Source organism: Cygnus olor, chromosome 4, assembly GCF_009769625.2.
Source record: "Cygnus olor isolate bCygOlo1 chromosome 4, bCygOlo1.pri.v2, whole genome shotgun sequence".
NCBI classification, from domain to species: domain Eukaryota; kingdom Metazoa; phylum Chordata; class Aves; order Anseriformes; family Anatidae; genus Cygnus; species Cygnus olor.
The window spans coordinates 19,887,589-19,907,411 of NC_049172.1; the positions used below are offsets into that span (position 1 = coordinate 19,887,589).

A 19,823-nucleotide genomic window follows, 5' to 3' on the forward strand; every position below is an offset into this window, starting at 1 on the left:
TGTTTCCCCTTGCCTTATCACTGTCTGCTCATGTGAAAAGACTCTCTCAAAGCTGATCTTCTTTCTTACTTAAGGTGTTTGTTATTCTCAGTCACCTAGCTCCCCCTTTTCATCCTTTCCCTTCCTCCTTCTCTCCCTTCCTTTCCCCTACAAATCAAAAGGAAATGGGATTTCTTCTCATTTTCCCATTATGAAGGAAACTAACTTTAGCAAAGTCATTCCCATTTCTCTAAACTTTTGCATGCTAGCAATGGGGACTGAGTCACAGAACGTGTGTGTGTCAAACCCCACACCCAAAAGATAGCAAAGAACAGAATAAATTTTTAGAAGGCAGAACTGTGGATTGATTAGCTTTGGCGGATGCTAGGAGAGCAACAAGAGCAGATCTAATTACTGGTAAGTCCATGAAGAAGAAGCCAACATGGAAAAAATAAGTAGAAAAATAAAGAAAAAAAAGAAATGAGGGCAGAGGCTGTGTGCTCCCTGCAGTGATTGTTGTTACTTCAGAAACTTATCTTCCCGTTGAGAAAATTACTGTTTATTCCAGAAATGCGTACACATTATGTAATACTGCAGAACATAGTATTGACTCGATAACTTCTGTACTGTTTCTTTACAGCTTCCTTTTCATGTCAAAAGGACAAAACAAATATTTTTGTACTATTTGTAAAATTGATATCCAGAAATTATGAATACATACTCAAATGTATAGTGAAAGAATTCTAAGGTAGGAGTATAAAAATGATTTGACTTATATGTTTCTTAAAACTAATCCATAGGCTACTCAAAGTCTGCATATTGTTTACCTAGGTAGGTTTTATTTTTTGTCAGTCTGCGTGGCGGTGTACTCCCCCTGGCAGCCCCCAACCTAACCCTTCACCCGTAACTCTGCTTGGGCAATAACCATCAGTGGCAAGCGTGATGAATGCATCTGGTCTTGTTAACCAAACCTGGCTCAAGGTGGATATGGAGCAGATAGACCCAAGGGCTAATTGAGCATGCACCAACCAAATATGGCTGGCATGCAAATATGACTAATTGTCAATCATCTTACCCCATGCATAGAGGACAGCTGAGAGCCAGCTGAGCTCTCCTGTACTGCAGTCAGCAGCATGCCATGATCTTCCCCTTGAGCAGGGATGCCTCTCAAGGTTACTCCTCAAGGTTGAGATATTGCTTGCCTGTGACACATACTCAGTAAGTGACTAATAGCTAGATTGTCAAAACTTTGAAAGTAATTTGTTAAGCATGCTGAAACTTTATAATCTTAGCTAACTGATATAAAGAATTGATAGTGTACATAATCCTTTAGGCATAAACTGTTAAGTCTGGGTTTGGGATAGGACCTGGTTATATCTAGACTCCCTGAAATTTGGACAGCAAAAAGGACTCCATTATGAGCCTCGTGACTCAATGCGAGGGTCTCCCTGATGCTTTTATTCTGACCCTGTCCTCTATGCAGTAAATAGTCATGTGACCTTGACATCATGAATCTTGTTATGTTGCAATTACCATTAGAACTTTGTTAAATTGCTGTCTCATTCACAATTAAGCCCTGCTAAATCACCATTTTCATCAATAAATGTTTCAGTTTCTCTTATTAATGAAGTGCATAATTCCATTTGTGACATACCTCCATTAATGTGATTTGTCTTAGGATGTTTCTTGAACCTGAATAATAGAATACATGAATATTTTATTGTTATTTCTTTCCTGTAAGACATCATAGAAAGGATCAGTAGATCAAACTTTGCAGTGAAAATGATAGCAGTAGAGAAGATTAATTTCTATAGTTCTGTTTTTAATTATTCTATGAATTTAACAACTCAGGGTGCTGCTTCAAAAATGCATAGTCTGTCATAAATTATTTTTTTCTTATCGGAGGAAATATTAGATCAAATCTGAAAATAAAACAAAGGAATATTTTTTAGCTCTCAAATGAATCTTTCAAAGGTTTATGTTCTGTGTTGTACAGTAAGTAAACTTTTCCTCAACAAGCATGCAAATCATATTATTATTATGATTTAAACATCTTGTGTCAGATGTTATTTCAGGGTGAAGCAATTATTTTTGTTATTCTCTGTAACAGCTATAAAGGTTTGTGTTCACATTTTTTTGTATACCATACCCTTGAAAATATATATATATATATATATGAATGTAATGCCAATCATATCTGGTCTAAATGATCTTATTCATGAAACTGATCATAGAAACAAAGAATATCCTGAGTTGGAAGGGAACCACAAGGATCATCACGTCCAACTCCTGGCTCCACCAAGTCCATGGGACTACCCAAAAATCAGACCAGTGTCTGAGAGCGTTGTCCAAATGCTTCTTGAACTTTGGCAGCCTCGGTGTCGTGACCACTGCCCTGGGGAGCCTCTCCCAGTGCCCGACCACCCTCTGGGTGAAGAACCTTTCCCAAACACCCAGCCTGACCCTCCCCTGTCCCAGCTTCATGCCATTCCCTTGGGTCCTGTCTCTGTCCCCAGAGAGCAGAGCTCAGCACCTGCCCCTCCGCTCCCCTTGTGGGGGAGCTGCAGGCCGCCCTCAGGCCTCCCATCAGCCTGCTCTGCTCTGGGCTGAACAAACCAAGGGGCCTCAGCCGCTCCTCATACATCTTGCCCTCTAGACCCTTCACCATCTTTGTTGCTCTCCTTTGGACACTCTCTGGTAGTTTTATGTCCTTCTTACACTGTGATGTCCAAAACTGCACATACTAGAAAATATCTCCTATAAGAAATACTGCACTGCATAAGCAGAAATAATCTGGCTTCATTATCATTTTGCTGTTAAGAGCTGTAATGTGAACATTGATGTGAACCACTGCTTTCACCACTATAAGACAAAATAGCTTTTTAATACATATAATGTTAGTTTGATTATCCAAATAAGCACCATAGCAAATCTGTATTTTCTTTCAGGCTATTAATTTAGTGAAAGTTGCTGTGTGGCTATTGAAGGTTTAACTTAAATGTTTAAATATAACTATTTGCTGAAGGGAATTATTTTGGAGAATGATGCTGATCATTCAGTTTTATGCTCAAACAATCTCATCTAAAATTCACTTACAGTAATCAATACTTCTAACCAGCTGCTTAGAAATAATAAAGGGACCAAGAGTTATTCACAGAAAAAAAATCCCCAATAACCTTTGAAGTTTGTGCACTTGGAAAAAAATATAAGGTCTTAACAAGTCACAAAATATGAAAGATAGAATTCTATTTTTCCAGATGAACAATTCATATAATGTGCGTTGTGTTTTTTTTTTTTTTTAAACTCTTCCTCCTTCTTCTCTTGTATTCTTTATGAAACTCTTTAAGACATACACAGATGAAGATGGGTTGCTGATTAGCCTCTGTTGAAGAGGGTAGTAAAAGTATATGTATATATATTTCATAGCTGTTTTAGTGACCCTGATTAAACATGAAATGAACTTTGCAATTGCAGGCTTCAACAGAAATAATTCTTAAATTCCATGCCCAAATCCAGAAAAAAAAAAAAAAGATTCAGCAAGTATTCTAAAATATTTATTTCACCATTTTAATTGTGCAACACTTTCTACTCGTTCCAGATTCACTGCTTTGTCTCAACACTGTGAACCAAACTTTGGATAATATTTATGTAATCCATTTGGCAATGATATAGACTTCAAAATTGTTTGCAACTTTAGAATTATTTACAGCAGGGCTGATTCCATCATCATCATGGATTCCATCCACCATCTTTTTTTTTTTTTTAAGCACACTACTGAAATCCTGCCCACGGGAAAAACGGTTTTCTACAATCTATACAAAGACTGTTCAGTGGATAGGATTGTCACTAGTGGGACCCACTGTGAAAGAAGATGCTCAATATTAGCAAATCTTACTGAATTTGTCTTAAACAAATTTGTTCCCTTTTATGTATGCCTCACAAGGCTTAATTCTATATCTGTTCCTTAAATCAATGTCAGGAACATGAGTGCATCCCCTTCCCTGGAGGTTTGTTGCATGGCTTCAAATATTAGCATTGCTTTTTTTTTTTCTTTCTTTTTTTTTCTGTAATAGTATATAGTAAATATAAACACACTGCTGCATTTTAATACTAGAATCCTTAAGTACAGAAAATTAGAATAAATAAAAATATCTGTAATATAATTCATTCCAGCTATTAATATAACAAAAATCCTAAAATTGCAATTATTTTGGTTATGTTTTGTTGTTTGGTTGGTTTGGGTTTTTTTTGTAGTTCCTTGCAGTATCCTAAAATGTAACCAATGTTCCTGTTTGTTTATAAGGACTGTAAACAGGAGACTTCCTCACTGTGAATGGAAGTCTAGGCTTTAACTTAGTCATTATCAAAATATCTAGTAGAGCAAGAATCACATCTCACTTCATCTATGTGCCACAAAATCAATTAACCTTGCAAATAACTGTGCCCTTTTTCATCTACTTGAAACATCAACTGAATTGCCTCCTTCAAAATAGCAGCCAGTTAGCTGAGTTATTAAAATCACTTTAGAATCTTCAAATGAGGAAACCCCTGATGTGCTATGTGGCATTACCTGGTATTTTTTGTTGTTGTTGCTGGTTTTTTGTTTTGTTTTGTTTTTCCCTAAGATCATTTAGAGGATGAAGTCTCCCTAAATTCCACATTCCCCCAAAACATAAAATAGCTAAGGCATGACTTCCTGATCTTCACCTTTCATCTTCAGAAGAGCTTACTGTGCAGTCTGAGGCCATTTCGGAGTATGACTTCTCCTATTCTGTCCTAGGCACCGGAGTCTCTTATTGTTTAACATCTCCTCTCTTACACCAACCAATCCCATTTGTCAAGCTTCTGTTAAGGTCAGGAGTTTGCCATATTTTTAAACCTTCCTTCCTCATGCCCCATTACTACATTCCCGCAGACCTTTAAAGAATAAAGTGATACTTTTTTTCCTCTGCTTTAAAAGGTCTGGCAGTTTGCTCATAAAAACTAAGAGAAGCTTCTGTGCAGTGTAACATCTACTAACATCTCTTAGCAGAGTCTTGGGCTCAAACCGAGATAGCAGGGAACTACATCAGTAGAAGACTTGTACCACAGATTTGCTTTTTCTTGTGATGTGATGCATTTATCAGTGAAGCTGATGTGGAAAATCTCGTATTTCTGAAAGAAGTTAAGGGAAGATGAAGAGACAGGTGTGCCAGCAGATCAGCATGACAGAACAGTCAGCAGTACAGGAAAAGGTGTCCTAGGCAGGTGACAACTGACACTGGTGCATTTTTGTTACACTACCTTTTCGTAAAAATAACACGTTCTTTCCAACTACTCCTTCACTGCCATTTTCCTTTAGGAAAGGTTGCAGGACAACTACATAAAAAAAATTTTTTTGAATGGTTAAGCTGTTTTATTGCTTATTCAAACCATTTCCTTATAAACACACTGTTTGAAAGTGGCATTGACTCCCCCTCAGGAGGAATGACTTGCCTGTTCCAGATCAGATTAAACCCTTTAAGAGAATAAGCATGGAGCAATTTGTCTGAGCAGCTCTTTGACCCATCTGCCTTCCCCAGTGTTGCTTCTGTTCCCCTGTGCATACAGATCTGACTGACAGATTTTTTTTAATGCTGTACCTCCTGGGCTGTAAAGCTTCCAGCATCTGCAATCACATGCACATTACAGATCCTGCCCCTTGCTTGCATTTTTCTTTCTCAGTCTTTTATGTAGGATTTGCACCAACAAATTCTCGCACTTATTTATAAATAAAAGTATAATTTTGAAAGGATTTCAGAAAAGGAAATACTTCTGTGTATTTCACAACTAGTTTTTCACTTGTCAATTTTTGTAATCCCTGCACAAGGGCTTACAGCCAATTTGGCAGAAAATTTTTAGGAGAATACTTAAATTCTTCAATTTAATTCTTCAAGTTCTTATTTTTATTTTATATGGGGAAAAATGGCTATAATTATATATATATAAGAATTGTTACTGTAGTAACCATCTTCTGTAACTGAGAAGCATAAAGCAAAAAGGATGCAACAGAGACATTTTTTCACATGAACAGTGTAGAAAGTACAAAATTCACTAGGACATAGGGAGAGATGTGGAAAATGATGGAAGAAAAAATGTAAATCTCAACAATCCTGAATCTTTCCAATTCGTATTTCATTTTAGATGGGTAAAATAACAGACGAAGAGACCCTTCTTTTTTCAGAGCCCATGGTTTTCTCCAGTGAAAATAGGAGTATCAGACCTTATTGCACATACAGAAAGGATGTATCTTCCAAATCGAACTTAGGACTGCTTATAGAGTTCTTCTATGAGGAATATTGAGTTTTTGTTTTTCTTTAATGGATCAGTGCCCTTTGGCCTTTGCCAAAGTTGAGAGAAAAATAAAGACCAGACCTACACTGAGAGTGAGGCTGAAGAGAAGTAACCAAAGGAATCTGGAGGTGGAAAAAATTCTCCCTGGAGAATTTTTATTCAGTGGAAAGGCTGAAGTATTTTGTCCAAGGCACTGCATAAGTTTAGTGCTGGGGTAAAACAGAACACCCAGAACTTCAGCTGGAGCAGGTGTTGATAAGGGCTGCCAAGGTCTTGCATTCGAATTGTAAAGGGCAAAAAACAGCACAGCATGCAGATGAAGCTTGAAATCCACTGTTAGTCTAATTAATTTTTTAACAATCTTATATTCCAAATTCTTTATTTAATACTGAAAAAAAAAAAAAATCACATGTTAATAATGGAGCTAATTCTTATACATATCTTTCCAATATCTCCCTCTTTTCTTTGTTGTTTATCCTATCCATCCACTGTCCCTCTGGGTCGAAAGACTGACAGTTTCAATCTTTCTCAAGAAGACATGGGGTTAGGAGGGAAGTAGCAGTTTTCTACTTATTCTTTTGTGTTGCAGCCATCATAAATCATATTCAAAATGAATGCTGCTGTCTTTCATTTTTGGTAGAGAAAAAAAAAAAAGAAGAAAAGGAATCAGACAGTTTTAATATACTATCTCAGACTTTTTCCCACTACATTAATATAATTCATTAAAATGTGGAGACATCAGGATCCTCTTACCTTTCCCATTTAGATTATCACTGCAATATCTGCTCCAAAGATCATACACTATACAGACGCACTATAAAGACAAGACTAGCATTACGACTTCGTGTAGGTGTAAGGAAGAGATTCAACCTCACACTTGAAAAGAAGGTAATTTGTCTTTGCAAAACCATCGCTCAGGAGAGAAGTAATTGGAAGCTCAGATATATGAGCTTTTTTTTTTTTTTTTATATCCACACATAAATGTGTAATTCCTAATTTCCTTATTTCCTTATGTCCACTGTGAGACCTAGTATGTAATAGTTCATGTGGGAAGAGACTTCTGAGAAATATCATTCCATTTTGATAAGTGGAGCTCTTTGTCTTATGTAGAATGGTATTTAGTGGAGAACATGCAAAATAAAAAATATTTGACTGATTCCAGTCTTAAGAGTAATGTTAATTTTCATGGTCGAAGATATACTAAAAGCATTTACATTCCTAATGCATATCCTTTCATGTGCAAGTTTAGTATTTCTTAGGGACTTCTGGAAAAGAAACTTTAGCATATGAGAGCTGAAAGTGTACCTATTTTCAGATTTTCCTATCTAGTCAAGGAGAGGGCACATACCCCTGTATACATCAAGTGATGTCATACGCCCCAATACGAAATGTACCCCAATACCAAGCAACAAACCTTTGACCCTCAGTAAGAGGCCAAAAACAACAATTAGAGGATATCTGAGGAAAACAGGAGATGCTTCAAAAGCAGTATTATTGTATTATAGTACATTTATATTATTGTATTATACTACATGTAATTATAGTATTATCTGGCTGCAACTAGAAAGACTTTGAAGACATAGTAGTGAAACTGCACTTTCTGTTTTCTTGTTCATAAAGACAGATAGAGAACAATTTCTGGAACTGTATGGAAATGCTTATCAAGTAACACTTCAGAATGGGAAAAGCAGATCTCAGTTACAGAAGGATGTATCTACCTATCTTTCTTATTTTTATTCCAGAAAGATAAAAGTTCTGGGTACAATAAAAGTTCATAGGATTAAAATTTAGCCACCTCTTGTTCCACTATATGATTTCAAATCATCTTTATAAGTAGTTTGTTGAAGAGAACATAGGCAAGAACTAGTAGAGAAATAACAAGAGAATCCCGGGGGCTAGCTAATAACGTGTTTAAAAATAGAAAGAACAATCACAAAACCTTGAGAACAAATAAAAATGCACAACAAATAAAACTGAATTTAAATGCTGAATTAAAAATAAAATAAATTATGTTCCCATGCTTTGATCTGCTTCTCTCTACAGAAGTGATCTGTTGTAATGATTCTGCTTTCAGTAGCATGCAAGATAGCATGCATTTTTAAATTTTATGTTTTCTCTTTTTGTCTCTTCCCTTTCCCCTTTTCCCTTACTATTCTCTATACCTAAAATCAACTGATATTTTTATTTCAACGTGTTTTAGAGGTTTTGCTTTCTCTTCAGTTTTAAGCCAGTGGGTCAGTTCTCATCCTTTTTGTCTTCACATTTTTAATCAGTAAAATCTCTTACGATTGCACTCCTACAATTCTCTTTCAACAGAGAATTCTGCTCTCCAGCGTCTCATCCTGTGTAATTATTGTGTCCCTTACTGTATGGCTCAGTTGCCTTTCTGTCTTGTGATGGCTGCTGCACCTCAAGACAGGCAGAAGCTCATGGTAGAAACAAGTGAACATTCATAGCTGAAGGGAACATTTTGCACGTAGAGTGAGGCAAGCAAGAGGAAGATATCCATGAAACAGGGAGACAGTAGCCCTAACTGTAAATTGGGACACTCATTAGGGAAGGGGATTTGCTTAGCAGGCCCCAAGGTTGACAGAAAACAGATGTTTTCTTTTTTCATAAGAAACCAGAGACCACTGGGAGAAGTTTGTTCAGCTGAATGCTTGGATTACAGGCCTGTAAAGAAATATGTTTCCTAGTGACACTGGAGGTTGGCAGATTAAATTTGCATTCAAACCTGTTAATTTGTTCTGTCTCACCTGGGTATTCAGAGATTTTTTTTTTTTTTTTTTTAACTTAAAAGAGCTATTTTGTTCAGCTCAGTACTTTGTATTCTGTAGAAAGGCAACTTTCAAGACAGATGCATTTTGCTTTCTCTGAGGCCTTCCTCACTTCCTGGAAAACTGGGGGAGTTTTACCTCCATGCTCCAGCCAGCTCAGGGCCCCGTTACAAAAGACTTGATAAACAAGCAGATAGTAAAGGCAGATATTTCCAGGAATGTGCATGAAGTACTTAACTTTTCCTAAATTAACTGTATTTAACACATTGCTTACATGTTTTTCTTCCTTTTTGGGGCACTCTTCTCTCAGCATGATTGGGTACACAGTAAATCTCTTATTTGGCAGTAGAAAGGAATTACTTCTGTGCAGTGCATACTTACCATGGGAGTACAAATGCTCCTTTTGACTGAAAATATGTTTTCATGCTTCAAAGGTATATTTGCTCTTAATAGAAATCTGACAACTGCTGTACGAAGTCATTCTCCCACATGCTTTCTGCAACTGTTGAAATAATTATCGTACCAGCCCTGTTCAAAACTATGATTGCTGGCTATCATGGCCCCAGAGAACTGCAAAGTACTTTTTGTCTTCAACCAGAGAAATTTGCTTTTATTCATGTACAGAAAACCCACCATGCAAATTCTCAAAACCCTTTCATACAATTATTTTTAGGGAAAGAAGCAGTATGTGTAGATATTTGAGGATTTGCAGCAAATCAGGACAAGTTATCAGAGACTTTCACCCTAGGCCATGGGTTGCTTGGTGAGTGAGATGGTGGCCTAAACTAAAGTTAATCTTGTGTCACGAATTCAAACATGGGAATATGTTTCTAATCCCTGATGTCAAACAACTGCCATGGAGAAGATGTGATCCAATTCTTATCTGTAGAAGGCTGGGACAACTGGATGTATCAGGTTCCTTTCCCATCAAACAACAAGTTGTACAACAAGTTGTACAACAAATGTACAGCTACACATTTACTTCTCTTTGTGAATAGAGTTGGTGAACTTTTATACAAACTTCTGTTTAGTCAACTCAGGGCTAAAAATTTAGGAAGAGTTATGACTTCAATTTCATATTCTTTAGAGGTCTGAAAAGTAAAGTATCTGCTTCAGGTGATTTTCTGGACTTATATGGGATAATAAGTAGAAGCCCTGTATTTGTTAGCAATTAGTAGGGCCAAAAGATGGAGGAGCTGCTGATAAGTAGTGTCTAGGAGCTTGCTGATTTTTTCAATTTAAGTCCCAAGGAAGTTCATTAAAAAGCATGAAGGATATTAGAATTTTAAACCTTGGCTGAAAATCAGTAAACTCTAATTAATGAGCACTGTGAGATCTGATACAGTGTTCGGAGTGCTAGCAGCCGTCCAAGCTTGAAGAGAATGGGAAGTTATTGAACCACATTTGTTTTTAATATAAATTAAAGTAGGTAGCCTTCAGGAGAGAAGAGGTAGCAGTTCACTTTTACATCTGTTTGTGATCACCTGTTCCTCCCTTACAGAAAGTCACAATAATACACTTTCTATCACAGGTACGGAGCTGAATTACAGGCTGTATTAATTATGGAGGCTGACAATATGTGCTAATATCTACTTTTTGTTTCACGTTGTAACTTGTGTAACTTTCCACAACCAAACTGCATACAAAATGATTTGCAAGGAATAATGTTCTGAAAGGTCACCTGGCTAAAGCTAATTATATTAAACGATCAGAAGACAAACACTTACCTCTGCCTTACCCAAACTTATATTCTGCAAGACGCAAGCTAATCTGCTGAGACAAATATTTTTTTCTCACAAATTTAAAATAATTTGCACATCTTCACTCTCAAAAAATAATAATAATAATAAAAAAAGAGAATCCACTACTGTTGGGAGAAAAAGATGAGAACAATTTACCTCATTATTTTTGAAAGGTAACCCTTATAGATCTCATTGTCATAAAATCCTTAAATCATTCTGTAGAAGAAACAAAAGGACTCCTCATCAAACTGAATACTTTAACAGCATACACAAAAAAAAAAAAGTCATTCATTATATTATTTTCATTCAGAAAAAAATAATGCTAAATTATTTATGCGAAATGTTAAAAGTAAAAAAGTAAAAAGAATGTAAATGATCTGGTGATAAAGCGGTGGTGATCAATTCATCACATTATGAATGTAAAATCAAGACCTGTAATTAACTGCAGATAAAGTGACTCAACCTTTGAGGCAGATGACAACACCACGAGCAGAATTCAAGAAAGAAAATATAGCTAAGTCCTCATGGAGCCTGTGTTAGTAACTTTGGTCCCCTATCTTAGGTATTTGTATAACTCAGGAGCAGCCAAACAGAAATAGTTATACTGATGTCAATGGGATAAGAGTGTGCCCCCAGAAAACTTAACGCAGACAAGTGAATCCCAACACGACTCGCCTGCAGTGCTGCAGGTTGGCTAATGCTCTTTCTCCTTGCTGAGTCAAGTTTAATTACTACCTTACATTTTGAGTCAAAAAGACAGCTTTTGTTTCAGCCCTTCTTTAGCACAACACTTAAATTTTGCTATAGAAAAACCTTTGGGATATTTGAGAACAAAACTGTAGAAAGTCTAAATAGAATTATAATTATATTGAATTGTATTTTATGCCAATATTCACCCTAGAGATTGGTAGATTTGCTTAGTTTTCTTCTCTTTATTAAGATGAGATACGTGGAAGTAGGAGAAGATCTACTTTTGCATATATTATTTTCCATTCTCTTTAACATGTGAACACTCATCAATTATCATCTGAAGAGATTAATGTCTTTGTCATTGTTTAGGAATCATTTATCTAGAAAAAAATGTTAAATTAGATTTTTTGATGTCTTCTAGTCCTTGAAAGTCCAGGAAGACTAAGTCTATAGAATAACTACATGCTTCAACATATAGCATTTGCATAAAAGGTTAACTTTTGAAAGAAAGCTGTACTTTTCTGCATATAGCCATCCTGTAGATTCCATAAAAACACTGGTCTCTGCAAATAGAGTTTTGGATTCACTCTGTAACGCAAGGTCCTGTTCAGTGAAAATGGAGATATAGAAAGCAAGGAGCCTTGTCACACTACACTCATATACCAACAAATAAAATACAGAGGGAGAAAGAGACCTTACTACAGAATTAGAAACCCATATCTTTCCTCTCTCAAATCAATAACCCACCACTACACTAGACGTGTTTTTATGTTTGCTCTCTCTAATTCACAGCTGTAACAAGAGAAAGATCTTAGGAAAGCCAGCCCTAAACTTCCATAGTATAGGTACAGGGCCAAATTCAGAACAGTTGGATAGAAAGACTTGAGGAGAGTTGCCCACAGTAGGTGCATTCTACGAAAAGCAATTATTATAGACCCATAAATGGAGAACATATATTAGAACAATCCTTTCTGATACAAAAGAGGCATGTTCAGATCATGAGAGGGCTCAGACAGAACTTGGACACTGATCTGCTTGCCCCTTACTAAACTGAGGTGCTTTGGGGCAAATACAAAAGCAGGATTAAAAGAAGGTGTGGAATTTTTTTATAGCAAGTAAACGTAGCCATCAGTGTTTGAGGTCTGCACTGATAACTGAAGATTACCAAACACCCACGTTTTTAGGACAATAGCAACACTTACATATCAAGTAACTGAAACTTATTTCTCAGCTCAGCTTCACAACAGCCAGAACATAGATTACCTTTACAAAAAAGGAGGAAGCCAGACTCATGTTTTGTTATTGTTGTTGTTGTTTGTTTGTTTGTTTTTAACAAGAAGCAGCTGTTATTGTCAGGTGCTTTATTGCAGGAGATCAATGAGGAATATTTCAAATGGGGATAAAGCCCCTTTTGGTCTAAAAGAGAACATCTGGCTACTATGGTGCTAGATTCAATCCCAGCTGCTTTAATTAGTGGAAGTAGATGAAGCTGTGTACTTTGAGGTGCTAAACCTTGTTACTGCTGCCTAAGGGGCTCTAATGGTCATCATTATCGGTGAGTGGTGGAAATTACAATTGATCTTAAAAATAGAGAACTTTAGTTGGACAATTTTAGGAATTTCCATTGTACAGAATTATTGTCATCTTACAGTAACATTGTTAGATAGCACTGTATTTTGTTGTTACAGGAATTATATTAGATGTATGATACGGCTGCCATCCAGTTTGCACTGGCACAGAACTGCTATGCACTTATCTCAGGACATTAAAAAAAAAAAAAAAAAAAAAAAGTAAAATAAAATACAGTTGGAACCAAAAGCTTTATGATCTGGCTGGGCAGCCAAAGGTGAACAAGATAAGGAGACTTCTTCCAGGGTGGAAAAAAGAGAAAAGAGCAATGTCTGTGGTGTCAGACATCCTAAGTACCACAAGTTACTGCATTTCATCAAAATGCCTATCTCTTCAGCCCACTGCTTTAGAAGCAAGAACGAAAAGGCCTAGTTTAAACTCTGCACAACAGGGTAGACTGGCCAAGTACAGTCAGTTGGAAGCTGGGAAATAAACATAAGAAATCAGACAGGTGTAACTGAACGTAAGGCCAGATTGCCACATAAGCTCATAAGCAGAAAGCAATGACAAATAAAATACTAGGAAGCGATTAGTATGACTGGTCAGATGCACCAGACTCGTGTTTACTAGGCTACGTAGGAACGATTCTGTTCTGCAGATTTCCAGTAACTACAAGAAAAGAAAAAGAAGGGCAGGGGGACAGAGAGAGTTGTACATTGCAGAACAGTTCTGAGCATGCTCTCTTTTCAGAGAAAATTTTCTCTTCCTGAATGATTTATTAATTGATTGAAATTATAATGGGTCTAGCTGGGTAAAATATTACTTTTTTCTCCCCTACCCTACGGACTGATGACCCCAAAAAGTTCAAAAAGAGAAGCGCAAAGCCTCATTTAACACTACATTAAATGATTTATTTTCAGAAGCCCACAGACAGATATTGATGCTTTGTTCACAGTGAACTCCATAGCTAGGAAAACATTATCCCCAGCAGTCACCAAGGGTTTATTTGCGTCTTGCTTAATATATTTATCTTCTGAATTCAGCCTTTATTGTTTTTATCCTCAGAAAATATAGATCTGTGCAGAGATTTTTTTTTTTTTTTTTAAGATAGTAATGATCAGAAACATATTACTATTACTCTGTCAATAAAATTGCTTTCAGGAAACCAAGGCTCACATAGCAACCACATAATGCTCACTCTCAGCATTGGAGAGGAAGGAGGATTTGAATGTGACAAACTTGCTTTGCATCCTCAAAGGTGATTTCTCCCATCTGGAATGAGCAGAGAAATAAAAGAGAAAGTTTATTCTGCCACTGTCAGGCTAGAGAATAAACTAAGCTGGTATTCCATCTCAATCTGACATATTTTTCAGGCACTTAAATTGCCCTCAGAAGTTTAGACAATACCAGAAAACAAGTAAACAAAGAAATACTCTTCTCAGAACTCCACTGAATTCTCATTGATTTATTAAATAATGAAACAGGCACTGGCTCAAGCATGTTGCAAGCATTTTTCTTTCTATGAGTCTATAAAAACAATGCAAACAAACCAAACATAATCCTGAGTATTCTTTACAATCAATCATATATACTCAACCTGTCTCCAGCTGCCAGGGATTCTGTATGGATCTGGTATTCACACAGAGAGAATCATCTCAGTCTAAATTCTCATTCCTTTTGGATACAACATATACCTTTGAAGCTGGGGAACAATTTCTTGCCAAAACAAAATCTGAGTGGCATTTTATAGAGCACCTATGAGCTTCAAACAGTCAAAAAGGTGAAGATGCTTTCCTACAACCATAATGGGTTCTTCTTGCACTCTGTCCTCTCTCATCTGCACCCCCTGCAAATTAATGCTGCTCCAAAAGCCAACCTGCTCTTCCTATTTCTCTGAAGAGTGTGTATACTTCTGCTGAAATTAAAAATCAAAAAAAAAAAAAAAGGTAAAAAAAAGGCAAAAAAAAAAAAGAGTGAGCAAGTAAGCAACTAACCAACCAAAAACAGTGCGATTCCTGTGGGAGAGAAGTCTTAAAAAACATCTCCCTGAGTCTTCAGGATATGTATACTTTCACACAGACCACAACGGGTGGAAAGGAGACACTGTTGTTTATTTGTTTGTTTGTCTGTAGAATGATGTCGCTCTTCTCTGAAGGAGTCATGGAGAGCTGGGCACCAATTTTCTACTGCATAGCTTTAATCTGCTTTTGGCTCTCACTTCCAACCAGTTTGGCAGCAATGTATCATCTGAGCATAGTATATGCTACCATGTAATTACCACCTTATAATTAAATAACTCTTCAAAATTGTTTATTCTTTTGTCTTTGCATTGTTTGTAACAGAATCCACAGCACTGAACTAGGTCATTTGCCATAGTTGTTAGAGTTAACGGGACAAAGATCTTGTGCATCCGAAGTTGGAAATAAGGCTAAGAATACATCACCACGGGCTCATCTTTCTGCTCCCTTCCCATCTTTCTGGCTCCTGACTACTGATGCTACTGGTGACTTTGCAGCTCTTTAGTTTTACCAGATAGCAGCTGTATAGGTAAAATGCTTGCAAGCAGCTAAACTTGCTGAGGATTAACATATCCATCACAATATTGACAGACAGTCAAGACTATTTTTCCTCTTCATCAGTAAACCTTAAACAATATTATTCTCTCACCAATCAACAGTACAATCTGATAGGGTTTGATCAGCCTGAGCTCTGTCTTGAACAGTCAAACAGAAGCAGACGCCAGTGTTTAAATTAAAAAGAAATCAATATTCAGATTCATTTTTGATCATGGCTAAACAAGTTTCCTCAATCACAGGAAATCCCACTGGCTTTTTGCATCTCCTACAGCAAAACAAGGGAAAAAAGCAATGTGGGCATATTAAAGGTCAGAGTCACTTACATCCTAAGGCATGTAATTCCTGCCTTTAGGAACCAAAAGGTGCACAAGTCCGTGGGACCTGATGAGATGCATCCACGAGTCCTGAGGAAACTGGTGGATGTAGTTGCCAAGCCACTATCCATCCTATCTGAGAAGTTGTGGCAGTCCAGTGAAGTTCTAAATGGAAAAGGCTGTTCATCGGTGTGCGTGAGTTTTCCTGTGTAAAACCTATCAGACAAGAGTCAGAGCAGTTATTAATCACTTGAACTTTCATGTTTTACTGCTGGTTTATAGTAGCTGAAGATATGTTTTATCCACTTTCATACTCTATTTACATATAAATAACAGTGCATATATGTTATCCATTCCACAGAGCCTATCAAAGTGTCTGAGTCTTCCATTGACTTAGAAAAAACAGACAAACAAAACCAACCTTCAAACAGAGATGGTAACAGTGTGCTGGACTTCTGAAAAATAGTTTTAGACAGTAGAAGGGTATATTCAGAAAGAGAAGAAAAACTGAGTGTTAAGAATACAAAATTCGACTTTGATCTGTTTCGTATTAAAGAGCACACAGATTTTAATTAGATCCCATGCTCAAAATTCTTATTGCACTACCAGACAGAAGTGGAAACATTTAATGTTACCAGGGAGAAGCCTGGGAATTTCCACACTGGTAGAAGAGCATTGATTACAGTAAGTAATCAAGTAGTGCAACATGGTTAACTATATGAAAAACTTGTCATATACTTAGTGTTCATGCCTTAACTGGATTGAGAGAATCACAGAATGAATTCTTACTCACTGACAAAACAAGTCATGGCATCACTCTTAACAGTTAGGCTAAAAATGTTGTTAGTACAAAGGAGCAAATATATACAATTTAGTAATTCCTAAATTAACTGCTTCAAAGTTCACACTTATTTTCTTCATTTATCAGTCCACTTTTGTGCTGTGCAACAGGCTCTGATTATTGAAAGTGGCAGCTGGACTACAGCAGCAATTTATGAAGCAGACATTTAAAATATCAACTCTGATTAGATAAATTATTGCTGTTATGTACAGTTCAGACATCTATCAGGCTGTCAGTGCTTGCATTCAGTCATAGTTCATGCATAAAATTCACACTGGATGTGACTGCTGAGTGACAGATAGAAATATTAACATCTATACATTACACAGCAAATGAATAAATAGCATTTTAGGTGATTCAGTAAATCATTAATAGTAAAAAGTGATTTTCTTAATGTTTTCATTTTAATTTTGGATCCATATTGGGCATACATCATTTGAAATAAACGTTTCCTCATGAAGAGAATAATTAAGAAGTAAAAATAGGTCTGTGTTTATGGCAGAGACAATATTTTAATTATGAATCCCAAAATATGGCAAAAGCATTTGGCTGGTAGTCTCAGCAGTGTTTAATTAAAAACAACAACATGCCTTAAATGGATGGCTAAATAGAAGTTGTTTAAACTGCAAAGCTGAATTGCTTAAAAATATATATGAATATTCCTACATTAAACTATTGTCTGATTTCTTGTTTCCCGTATCAAATACTCCTTAGAAAGCACAATGTGTACACTTCAAGTGTGTGGTTATTAAAACAAGGAGATAGAATTTCAGCAATGTTCAAATTTGACCTTTTTTTCTCATTTGGAAGAAGAAAATGGTAGCAATTTGAATTCCCTGGAGTTCTTTAAAATTCAGCAGGCAAGAAGAATCAGCCCTGACACTGAGTGGCATCATGGCCCTTGGCAGTCAATGCTTGTGCCATTCGACTCTCCATTCTCGGTACTGTTTTGACATAACAATACCAGTCTTGTCTGTATCGTCCTCCATGTAGTGTAAAGTACAGATTTATTTGATTTTCAGAATCTACTAAGCTGTTAAAGTATCAGTTGCATAAATATGCGTAGATATGCCGCCTTCACAGATGGTAAACAACTTAATAAAGAGGTAAGCAAATTAAAAATGCTAATTTTGGTAAGATTCATGGATTCACGTATTGAAAAGTAAAAAAAAAAAAAAAAAAAAAAAAATTCTTAGACATAAGAAGATAACATTTTCCCCTTTAAAAATTTCCATAAAATAGAAGCTTAAAATAAGGGAAATACTTCATCTTTAAAAAATAGGAAAAAAAAAATAACATAATTCCAGTCACTTCTCCCCCATCTTATATCTCCCAGTCATTGGGATGTCTCAATACAAACAAACCTCAAAATAGCAAAATGGTAATTGCTGGTATCATGTTATAATCCAGACCCACAAGTCCTCAGTAACGCAAAGAAGAGATCCAAAATGAACTCTAAAATAATGCCAGTCACAGCTGATTTCAGCTAGAAAGAGACTCTGAAAAAACAGCATCCTGAAGACAAAATTTGTAGTGTGCTCTTCCGTGACCTGAATTTGACAGATTGTGACAAATTGTTGTCATAAATCCTCGCAAAATGAAATATAAAATTCTAAATAGGACCAGATGTTGTTTATGAGACTGAATAAAGAAAGGGTAACTAGAAAGTGGTTTTGGTGACATTTGCCTAACATTTGGTCCATTTGCCTAACAGCCAAGCACTTCACTTTGCACTGGGTGTGAAGCAATTCCATGCTCCAGCTCCATCAAAAATGAATAAGGAATGCTCACTTTGCTTTTTGTCATATGCAAAAGTAAAACTGAGATAGGTCATAAACTCATCTGAAAAAAAAAAAAAAAAAGAAAAAAAAAACAACCAACCATAAGCGATTAACACAACATTACAGTGATTTGTAAAGGTTTGGCTATTAGAGACAAACACAGTAACCTACCCACCAGGACTCAAGTAAAGAAAACTGTAAACAATAAATAATGTTCTCTTCCTTTCAGAATAGAAGTTGGTAAAACCTATGAAAAGTTTAGGGTTTTAAAAAGGTTGTAATGATGAAGTAAATAACTTAAAAACATGATAATTTTTTAAAGTTTTCTTTCAGTTACATTATGTATTTTGTGTCTTTGCCACATACATCAGTTGTGTTTTTCAAATCAGAATTTTTGTTCTTGCCTTCTCCCTGTGAAGATCCTCACCATTAATTTGCCTCCCAGGACTTAAGATGTAAGGAAAAATAGTAACCAGTACCAGGCTCCTAACAAAGCCAGGGTAGACGTGACATAGAAGCTTGAGCCCAATTTCCAAACAATCATTTAGTTTGGGCTAGAGCACAGAACAGTCCCTCCAGATGCCAGAAAACTGGATTTACAGTTTCAGCTCTGAATAATGCACCAACATACATGCCCTGCTGGCAGACAATGTGAGGCTGGGCAGGCTGTAACAGAAAGATGGTAAAATGGGAGCTCTGGTTTGAAACACCTGTCTGCTTTAATTCACATAGGATATTGTAGCAGAAACAAGGCTTGGGTTTTGAAAAATCAAAGACAGAAAATTACAGTCTGTTAAAGTACCACAGAAGCTCAAGATTTTTGTTTTCTCACATTTCTCTATGGTTTGTTTCTTTTTTAAAGTAATTTCACTTAGAAACTAAAGCAAGACACAAATCATTCTTATTCTTTTACTTCTGGAGAAAAGCTTGAAAACGTGAAGTCTGATGGCTCTAAACCAGAAAGCAAAGATAATATATCCTTTGAAGTTCATGGTATTTTTAAAGACCCGAGTCATGATTTTTGAGTGCTTGAAATTGACAGTAATTTATTGAGTTCAGCATAAGAATAAGAAAACAGTACTTTTTTCAGAAACAATTGTTTCGCTGTTTTCACATACACTTTTAAAAGTATAATATGTGATGGGCAGTCTTGTATTCTCTGTTTTTGTTTTTTTGTTTGTTTGCTTTCATATCAAAGAGTTTTTTCTCTCAGAAACATGTCAAAACTTTTAATCGAATTCC

The 19,823-nt window shown here is 36.2% G+C and overlaps 1 long non-coding RNA gene across 1 annotated transcript in view; it reads right to left on the minus strand.

Annotated features, from left to right (window-relative positions):
* The window catches only part of LOC121070031, a 30,069-nt gene extending 16,842 nt beyond the window's left edge, over nucleotides 1–13,227 (minus strand). Inside the window, exons 1-2 of the long non-coding RNA XR_005819841.1 lie at nucleotides 12,764–13,227; nucleotides 1,634–1,671 (exon numbers count right to left, since the gene is read on the minus strand). This is a non-coding gene — a long non-coding RNA (uncharacterized LOC121070031). The remainder of the gene's footprint in view (nucleotides 1–1,633; nucleotides 1,672–12,763) is intronic.
* Between the last annotated feature and the right edge of the window lie 6,596 nt (nucleotides 13,228–19,823).